Source organism: Etheostoma spectabile, chromosome 12 (genome assembly GCF_008692095.1).
Source record: "Etheostoma spectabile isolate EspeVRDwgs_2016 chromosome 12, UIUC_Espe_1.0, whole genome shotgun sequence".
NCBI lineage: Eukaryota > Metazoa > Chordata > Actinopteri > Perciformes > Percidae > Etheostoma > Etheostoma spectabile.
Genome location: NC_045744.1, coordinates 5,868,889 through 5,879,278, shown reverse-complemented (window position 1 = coordinate 5,879,278; position 10,390 = coordinate 5,868,889). Strand labels below are relative to the sequence as shown.

Sequence of the window (10,390 nt, the reverse complement as noted above, 5' to 3'; positions counted from 1 at the left end):
GGGAAAAAAACTGAGATCAACACTCTTTTCAAGTGTCCTGGCCAAGACAGGTACAGTCTCCACCACACACACACCACACACACACAACACACACACACACACACACACCACAAACACCAAAAGGATCCTGCAAAACTAAACATAAAAGCCTACAACAACCACTAAAGCAACAAATATTGCATTAAAGTAGCCTATAGATACGAGAAGATTTTCGCTCCAGCAGACAGAACACACAATGGAGGTCACGAGAGAAAGATGGCGTGGATGCGTGGGAGGGGGGGGGGGGGGGGGGGATTCCCAGCGTGGAGAGTTCCACCACACCCCACGCAAAACTTCTGCACGGTCATCTGATAGTTGTATGAATTTAACAATAGGTGGTGCGCGGACCCGTGGCTCAGCCACACGGCCGTATAACGCGTCCGTGCAAATGGCCCATTATAGACACATAGAACCACAAGAGGGGTCATTTGACTTTTTTTGAAGCCTGTAGAGTGATAATTATGATAACTAGGCGTGTTTAATAGAGCGGCACATTTTTCCCTTTCCCCAAGGAATAAGAGCATATACTGGGGGGGGGGGGATTCTGTTCAGAGGCCTCCTCAACCTGCATAACAGGAGTTACTGGCCGGCCATGACTTCTTTCAGACAAACTGAGGCCTCAGCAGAGCTGCCATTCTGGCAGGCAATTCATTGATCACCATTAGATATTGTCTACACATAACAATTATCAAGATTATTGTCATAACCTGTGAGGGATGAATGGAACCTTCTATGTGAACATTTGAATAAGCAACGCCAGCTGTTTGGTGCTCCTGTCCATTTTTGTTTGAGAAAATAAAGGATAACAAGTGGTAAAAAAGGTTGTAAGATGACATTTGTTTATCCATGTTTTACTATACTTCACCCCAACGTTTTAGCAGCATAGAGTCGTCTTTCTGACCCTTTTATTGCAGTATCCCACAGCATGTGGCCCAATATAGTTTTATATTATACCTCCTCGGGTAGAAAGAAAGCGGTGCAGTGGACACAGAACATGTGGAAACATGATATGTCCATAAAAGAAGGAATGGGGAGAGGAGGGAGGGGGGGGGGGAGAAAGTTATCATACTAAAGTTTGACTATCATGAAAAGGATATTGGATCTACCATGTCAAATCAATTAGTGGGGTAAGCTGAGTCAAAGAAATGCGCTGTGGTGGTGGTGGACGACAAAATGCATCACAAATAAAGAACTGAACGGCCACGTAAAAAGAAATAGTGTGTTATAGGCACAGAATACAGCCTGGGGCTTTCCAGGCTGTATTTGTGAAACCGTACATGTAAAAAAAGAAACAAATAAGGGAATAATTAGCTCTGCGTCCACCAAAGACTAAGTTGGTCTTACCCCTATCCCCAGGGGCTTTTTTGATTTTGGGCTGGGGGCCCTGACGATAAGGTCCCACACCGGTCCCCTGTAAAACCTGAAAACATTCTCCCAGGGACTTAAAAACGCCAGCTTTCATGATTACACTACCCCCAAATATAGACAGACGTTTTGCGGCATCGATCATAAAATGATTATCTCCACGTAACTGCTGACTAAGAAGTTCATTCTTCTAAAAATTTGGAAATTCGTCGCTTCCTCTGTAAAACACTACAGCGGAAAGTACCGCTCGGTTACTGTAAAGCGAATGCCGATCCTTTAAATTAAAACCCAAATTTTGCATTGTTCATTGTTTTTTTTATTATAGAGGTTTTAGTTTTTTAAATAACATTCTGAAAACGCATGTCTTAACCTTTTTTGGTTTTCAAAAATTTTCCCCCACCGCTGTGGACATTTGAATATGTGCCATAATGCTTTCTATACGCAGTCGCCCGAAAGGGGCCTGATTATAGCCGGTTTTGACATAAGGGTTTTGCTTCTTCCCAAATTCTTTCTTGCAATTTCAAAAAACGCTTTTGAATTTTGTACTATATTATTTCTTAGCCACATGTTATGCAGACACAGTTTTTCTAAATACATCTGCAGTCTTACTCCCACTCCTGTTCATTAAAATAAAGCCTTCATCAAACAAGTTCATTTATTAGTGTTGTGTTTATGCCATACGAGATGATTTCTGCATTTCTTCATGTTTTAAATCTTAAAGCAACACAATGTGTTTTATGTTAACGCTGGACTGAGGCGACCAGGACGTGTGGTTAAAATCCCTCTTCAAAAATAATTGCATTGCATCTAGTTTTAGTTTGTGTTATATGCCGTTAGTCATGTTTGATGTTTTGTCTTTATTAGCCTGCAGCCATTCACTGACAATTTAAAAGAGCTTTGCATCACAAAGGCCACAAAGCAGACATTGTGTGAAATAGGAGAAACAGATTAGAAGAATGGCCGGCCTGACATTTAGATAAGCATCTCAGAAATCTTTGCATCTTTAGAACAAGGACATCTACTCTGTGGTTAGAAGCCTTGGGATGTTACTGTTACAAGGTACTTCCAAAAGAGACACTGTTTTCTGATGTGTTTGATAAACTCCAAGTACATCTAGAACTCTTCTGCTTGTCTGCTCGCCCATTCCCACTCCTGTGATCACATCACCGCTGTCCCCCAAAACCTCCACTGACTCCCTGTCCCGCATCGGATCTAATTTAAAGTCCTTCTTCTCACTCCCACAAGCCCTCCATAACCAGGCCCCAACCTGCTCCACCAGCACACTCCTTCCCACAGCCTCCGCTCTTCTGACGCCAACCTCCTGTCTCCACCACCCAGGACCGAGCACCAGACCGAGGGGGCGACGGAGCCTTCACCACAGCTGTCCCCTCCCTCTGGAACTCACACACCTGACACTGCACCAATCTCCCCATGTTCCAATCACAAATCTAAAGCTTCAGACCTGCTTTTGATGTGTTATAGGTGTTTTATTTAATCTTTTTTTAACTTATGTAAAGTATGTTTAAGTATATGAAAAGTGCTCTATAAAAAATGTTTGTATCATAATCTTATCAAATGCATAAGAACACTTCTGTTGGAACTCAAACTAAGTGCAGTTATCGTAACAAAAAGCATTCGTTAATCATACAGCCTCTATAAGAATTGGAAAGGATTGGTGTGTGTGTGTGTGTGTGTGTGTGTGTGTGTGTGTGTGTGTGTGTGTTGTGTGTGTGTGTGTTGGGAGGGGGGGGCTGCTAAATGTTAAGGGCTGGAAGGAGATGGATGCAGAAGAACGTGGTACTGTGCGTGTGTGAGAAGAGAGACAAATATAAAAAGCTTCAATAAGTTTCTAATATGATATAATCATTCATTATAATCATTGTTTCTTCAACTTATTAAAAATATCTGACTTTACTGTCACTATTTGTTTCTGCTTCTCTATCATATTTATAGTGTGTGATTTGCAAAATACCTATCATATATCATAGGGTGACCAGACGTCCCCGGTTTCAAGGGACAGTCCCTGTTTTTGGTTGTCTGTCCTGGCTAAACATAGAAAAAAACTACCTCAGTCCCTGTTTTGTTTTTGAAGACACGTTACGTTCTTCAATCAGATTGAAAATCAAACTGGAAATGTACCAGTTTTTCCAGTGTGTGTGTGTGTGTGTGTGTGTGTGTGTGTGTGTGTGTGTGTGTGTGTGTGTGTGTGTGTGTGTGTGTGTGTGTGTGTGTGTGTGTGCGTAAGGAAGAGATACATTATAACTGGTGTTGTGGATTTCACACTTCCCCAAAGAAACTAGAAGCATTCTGAATAAAAAACGCAATGGTATACTTTAGATGTGAGACATATCCAGTAAAGTATTATGTAAAGAGGATCTTTGTGAAAAACACTGCATGACTGTATGATTGGTGGTGGTGATGTGGCAATAGCTGTGAAATAGCATTATGCAGAAAAGTTTTTTCCTTGAAATCACAAAATATGGCTCAATCCAGTCCTTTTCTGAGGTTTACAGGGATTACACATTTTATGTTATTGTGTTTAAAAAAATAAAAATAAAATATAAATATATATATATATATATATATATTAGAAAACATGGCATAAAACACATAACAAAACATGTTTAATATATTGACAGATTGAACTATTTTCATAGCACAAAACATTTTGTACACAAAAAACAGTTCAACCTAATTTGAAAGGATTTCAGTCAACATGTATGTTATGAAATGTACGGATTTGTAATCATCATTAAATCCATGATAAATGTGACAATTACTGTGTCCTCTATGTCACTGATTCTGTTTTTACCTTACCAACATGTTTTAAAAGGATGCCTAATAAATACCTTCAAACCCATTTTTAATCTGAATTAAAAGCTGTTTTAATAACTGCAACTCATTACAGTAACTACCCTGTTAAAATGTAAGTAAATGCATGTTGTATGTGACTGTAATCCAGATAGACACAATGTGCTACTACCCAACTCTATCACTGTACAAAAATGCAAGCATAAACTCAGCCACAAGAGGGCACGTGTTTCCAGGGACACATCCAGCTTCATGTTGCATGTAGCCAGTCTGACACCATGAAACCGAACCCACCAACCTCCCTCCACAGGGATATTTATCTAATCCAGCATAGGGAAATTGTTTAAATGATGACATCCCTTCATAAAGTAATCAATTTGTGCTACACATTTGTGACAAAGTGAAGCTCTCACAGCCGGTTTGTTTTTCATTATGTAGAAATCTGTTGTGGTTTGAGGTTTATATTGGGGTCATTTTTCCCATCATACCTCCTTGTGTCGGTTTCTTAGTTTTCTCCCCGGTCTTGTGTGGTTCTCTCTGTCTTGTGATTCCCCGGTAAGTGTCTGTTTGTTCTGCTTCCTGTTTTGTTTTGATAGTTTGGTTTCCTGTCTTGTCTAGTCTTGTCTAGCTTTGCTTTGTGCCTGTCTGACTGTCCTGCCCCCCCCCCCCCCCCCCCCCCCATGGGATTCACCTGACGTCTCACCTGTTCCCCATTACCTCGTTACCTCGTTACCTCTTGTATTTAACCCCTGTGTTCCCCATGTCCTTTGTCAGATCCTTTTGCCCACTGTTGTGTTGTGTTGTGTTGTGTTGTGTTGTGTTGTGTTGTGTTGTGTGTTTTGTGTTGTGTTGTGTTGTGTTGTGTTGTGTTGTGTTGTGTTGTGTTGTGTTGTGTTCGGCCTGTCTGCATATCTTCCCCGTGAGTTGTGCCAGATTTCCCCCGTGTTTCCTTGTTTTTTGTATTGACTTCCCCCGGAACCTGTTTTTGGACTTTTTTCATGTTGGACTTTTTTATTTTATTTTGTTGTTTCTATATTTTGCCAGCACCTGTTGCTCCCTGTGTTTTCCTTGGCCTTTGTTAATAAACTCCTGTTTACCCTCGCCTGCCTGCCTGCCGTCCTCATCTCTGCATTTGGGTCCTATCCTCATTCCACCACAACAATAATCCACTAGGCTGTGTGAACACGCGTTCAGGTTTTCATTCTCAGTCGCTCAAGACGAGAGGATATCTGACAAGGTAAAGGTGTCGCAATGCTCGACCACGACGTACTGTTTGCACTCAAATATTTCAAAGTACATTATTATGGCTTACGACGCCATATGTTGATGTAATGTGACAGTATGGATGTTGACATGTAAAGGATCCATCTTGGGCTTTGGAAAACATTGCTCGTCCCTATACAGACTAAACAACTAATCGAGAAATGAATCAACAGATTAATACACAATGGAAATAATCGTTAGTTGCAGCCCTACACTTAAATAAGTCTGTGCATGCTGGTCAGATTGTCTTTGTAGATGTAGAATCACGCTGATACTACATATTAGAGTGATTATTGAGCTATTGGAAGTAAAGAGACTTTTAAAGTGTGTGCAAGATGATGAAAAGACCATTTACAAATACCTGGCCTGCATCTTTAAAAGTCAAGCACGAATCACAGAAGGACAGCACAATAAACACTAGACTGATTTCTACAATGGGATGTAGCTGTGTCACTGCTCGGCGCTGTCCACTGCCCGTGGTGCTGAAAAGGCCAAGGGGACAAAAAACACATGGTGCTCCTTAATGTTGCCTCTATGTATTAAATAAACCTTAAACATATGTCCCACATTTGTGACAAATCAACCAGGTGACACAGACCCAATTGCAAAATAAATTTTAACAGGTCTCGTATGGATGTTTTTGCGATAAACTGGGTTTAGTACTGGTAATGGGATGTAGTTGGCATGTCCCTGTTGATGGGTTGGGCCCGGGGCCGGTTCACGCTACAAGTCTGTGATCGCAAAACCGGATGGATCCACGACAGCTGACACAACTGATTCTACGGGTACTCACTTTACAACAATTTATTGCCATCAGGGAATATTCTAATCCAGAAATATTCTACAGTATGCTCTTGGTCATACATGTAAATGTACATTGTAGCGAAATAAAGAAACTAAAGTTAGTATACTTATGTTAAGCTAAGAGAGTAGGCTTTCACTTTAATTTTAATGTAAAGACAGACAACAGAATGAATTATACTCAAGTATAATTGACTTATACAGAACAATCTAAGTGGCTAATACTTGTACTTTATTATTTAATGGAGATATACTGAAGAAAAGTACAGTTAAGTATTCTTGCCTCATACAGACGTATACTTGGCTTTATTAAGAGTATTGTAACAAAGTCTATTTATGCTAGCTGCTATTAAAAACCATTACTATTATTACATTATATATAATGAGGAGTATACACATATATACATATTCTGGTAATGGTTTATAATACACACACACACACACACCACCTTAAAACCAACACAACAGACATCCACAGGTCCGTCACAAAATGCTTACACTGAAGGCTCAAAATCATTAAAAGAGCACTTTGGCTTGTCTTGCTAATGAAAACATTAGCCAACACTGGCTTGAATAGTAAGAAAATTGCTCTTTACAATAGTAGTACCCCTCCCTTCTCTCCTCCCACACTTTCCTGCACTGACATTATTTCAAGACAGGCTTCATAAGGGGCTTGGAAACCACTGTGCATGCAGGCGGATACGTGTACAGCATGTATCTGTCAAGCTGATGGCATGTGATTGAATTATTGTAATCTTCTGGTGGCACCAGCATTACTCACAACATGATATTGTTCTAACGACAGAACCTGCTTGCCCCATAGCCCTCTCTGTGTGATTACACTGACTCCCCGTGGTAGACCGGGCCAGCAGGGGATCCCAGGCTGATGACCCTGAGGGGACATGAGCCTTCACAAGATGAGAGAAATAACTCTGGGGTAGGGGGCCAAAATAAGTAGTGTGGTAAAGTGGTGCGACAATGGAAGTGCATCTAACCTCCTGCTTAAGTTTGCTTTCCCAGTCATACGCAGAGGTGGAAGAAGTACTCCGATCCTTTACTTAAGTAAAAGTTCCAAAACCACACTGTGAAAAATAATCTGTTAGAGTGTAACTCGCACATTGAAAATGTTACTTAAGTAAAAGTATGTAGGTATCATCAGGAAAATGTTCTTAAAGTATTAAAAGTAAAAGTACTAAATGTAAAAACCCTCACATTTTTTAAACTGGAAACAATCAAAACAGTTCCGTCAATCAAGTAAGTGTTTAATCGGCTGGACATTTCAGCTGTACTTGTAGACCTGTTTATTGTTGGGTAGTTTCATTTATAATTAACCATCGTGTTTTATAAATAACATGTGTTGTGTGTGCAAAAATCTTGATTGTAAAGTAACTAAAGCAAAAGATGAATGCAGTGGAGTAAAAGGTAAAATAGTTATATTAGTAGAAGTAGAAAGTGGATTGAAAGGAAAAGACTCAAGTAAAGTACCTCCAATTAGAACTTATTTACAGTACTTGAGTAAATATACTTAGTTGGTTATGCTTATAAACTGCGAGAACAGATAAACTCTTCTACCGACTTGGTTCACGGCCAGATCACTCTCAAAGGTCTCGGGTTACAGGGAAGTGTTAAATAAAAGTTTTGTATAAATAAGGCCCCCAAAGACATTCTCTTCTCATCCATCACTTCCTAGGTGTAGGCAAATAATAACATGACTGGCCCTGCTGTCAATTCATTAGGTTTGGGTTATTAGATCAGTTATGATTCAAGCAGACGTCTCCGTTTAGTTTAGCTAAATCACAAAAACACAGTGGGTATTCATCTCCACTTAGTGTTGTTTTAAGTAGTGACACTGGTCTCAGGAGTTAAAATCCATCTCTTTCAGGCTTCTCAAAGGGACTCCTTCTCTCGGTCATCCAGTCAGTGAGTAATGCCACTTAAATGCCACCGTGACAAAAGCTTGAGAAAAAAGGAGAGGTGGCAGGCTTCCACTGGGAGCTGTAGGCAACACTGTGTCTGGGGCATTGGGCTTCATTTCACAGGGACTGCAGGGCTTAAAGTTAAGGATTACTTTGAAATCTGCATCCCCTACCATCAAACTTTCCCACTATAGCCCCCCCTCTGTCATCCCTCCAGCCGTCACTCCCTCTCCTGAAAAATAAAAAGCTGTCGCCACAGAGCAGGGGATGAGTTGGGAGCAGATCCTCTTTGATGACAGAGAAGGATCCTTTTGTTCCCTAATCCCCACACAACCCCTCCACCCCCGCCCCCCCCCCCCTTTTTCCCTATAGGTCCAACTGGATGTCAAAGGCCTTCGTAATCAGCCAGTGGCTCAAAAGTTATTAGTTTAGTTGTTTTACTTCAAAAAGATTGGAATGTGCAGTGAAACAGTGACGTCTTGTCTTGACGCTTCTTGCAACAACAACAAAAATCGGTTTCATAATTGTGGTATATTTAGTGTGGAAGTTTCATGAGAGCAGCAAGAACTAAATGAAATATAAGTAAAAACCCTAAGCATATGCAACCGGCCAGTGATTGTCACAGGTGGATCCTAAGGGAACAGCCATTAGCCGCTCGGCATGCTGTCAAGAAAGACGGAGTCACCCAGAGATGGACAGTTCCAGGATCCATTTCCTTTCTTCCTGTGTCTGGCCTTTAAGTGTGTGCAAAGTGTGTCCTCTTGTCATTATCATATTGGACACACAAATTTCACAGAGGAGATGAAAGTGTTCCACAACATCTGCCCTCTGATGGTTTGTGTCCCATCAAGATGACCTCAGAAATAGCCTGAGGACAGCGATTAGCACCACTCTGTTTGCACTCCTCATGTGATCACATGGTTGTGTGAATAGCTTGTGTTTATGAAAAGGAGAAGGCATGAACTTGTGCGTTAGTGTGCATGTCAGAATATGTCTGCACAAACATATGGCCTAACAAGCATGCAAACACTCCAAAGACCAGTAAGAAGAGATCAATGTCCAGGGTCAAAGAGTCAAACGTGGCTTACCTAGCCATTTCACTTCATCGCTCAAAGTAGCCTTTCCTTTGTCTTGAACTGTTCTCGGATCTTCTCTCTGTCAAGTTGAAAGAAATAGCATCTTGAAATAATGCAGTGTGAAGCCCTCATGAAAGAAATGCGCAGGGGCTCCCTCTAGTGTATAAATGTGAGAATGCAGCAAAGGATAGTGATGAACCACATGCCTACTGTTATAAAAATGATGAATTCTACATAAAAACCTAGAGTTGCAAAGATTTATGGAATTCTTGTCAACTATTTAATTAATCGCCAACTATTTTAATTCTCAGATTAAATCTTTTTAAATGTGACTATTTTCTAGTTGTTCGACTCCTCCAGGACAGTAAGCTGAATATCTTTGAGTTGTGGACGAAATAAGACATTTAAGGACGTCTTCTTGGGCTTTGGAAAACACTGATTACGATTTTTTTCACCATTTTCTGACATTTTATAGATCAAACAATTAACCGAGAAATAATCGACAACATAATAGTTAGTTACAGCCCTATAAAAATCTATTTTATATTTTTTAATTTGGCCTCCAGACATGATATGAGACTAGATATTGTCTTAGATTTTAGATATCGTAACATGGCATAAATGTTGTCTTTTCCTGGTTTTAAAGAATGCATTACAGTAAAGTTGTGTAATATTGTGACAGACTGTTGTAGCTGTTCTATTATTTGCCTTTACCCACATAGTGGTTACATCCACAATACTGATGATTATTTATCAAAAATCTCATTGTGTGAAGAGTTTGTGAAAGAACCAACAGTCAACGCAATGTCGTTGCGGTGTCGATATTGAGGTATTTGGTCAAACATATCGTGATATTTGATTTTCTCCACATCGCCCAGCCTCACACCCGAATACATTTTTTCAGAGTGGCCAAAAAGTATATTTTGGGGTCCAGTGTCTTGGTCAAATGTACTGGGTGAGTAATGAAGGGTAGCTTTAACAGCAGTCATCAGCTATGTTTGCATTGTAAGTAAATCTGCTGACATAATGCAGTCTTTTCTTTTTAAATGACCAGCAGTTACTGTCATGGGACAAGATTATATTGATTTTCACAAGTAACAGTATGACTAATCAACACGT

The 10,390-nt window shown here is 40.3% G+C and overlaps 1 long non-coding RNA gene across 2 annotated transcripts in view; it reads right to left on the bottom strand.

Moving 5' to 3' along the window:
• Positions 1-2,247: 2,247 nt before the first annotated feature.
• The window catches only part of LOC116698807 (uncharacterized), a 32,861-nt gene continuing 24,718 nt past the window's right edge, over positions 2,248-10,390 (bottom strand). For both annotated transcript variants that reach the window (XR_004334304.1, XR_004334303.1), the window contains 2 exons: positions 8,685-8,688; positions 2,248-2,259 (listed from right to left, as the gene is read on the bottom strand). This is a non-coding gene — a long non-coding RNA (uncharacterized LOC116698807). The remainder of the gene's footprint in view (positions 2,260-8,684; positions 8,689-10,390) is intronic.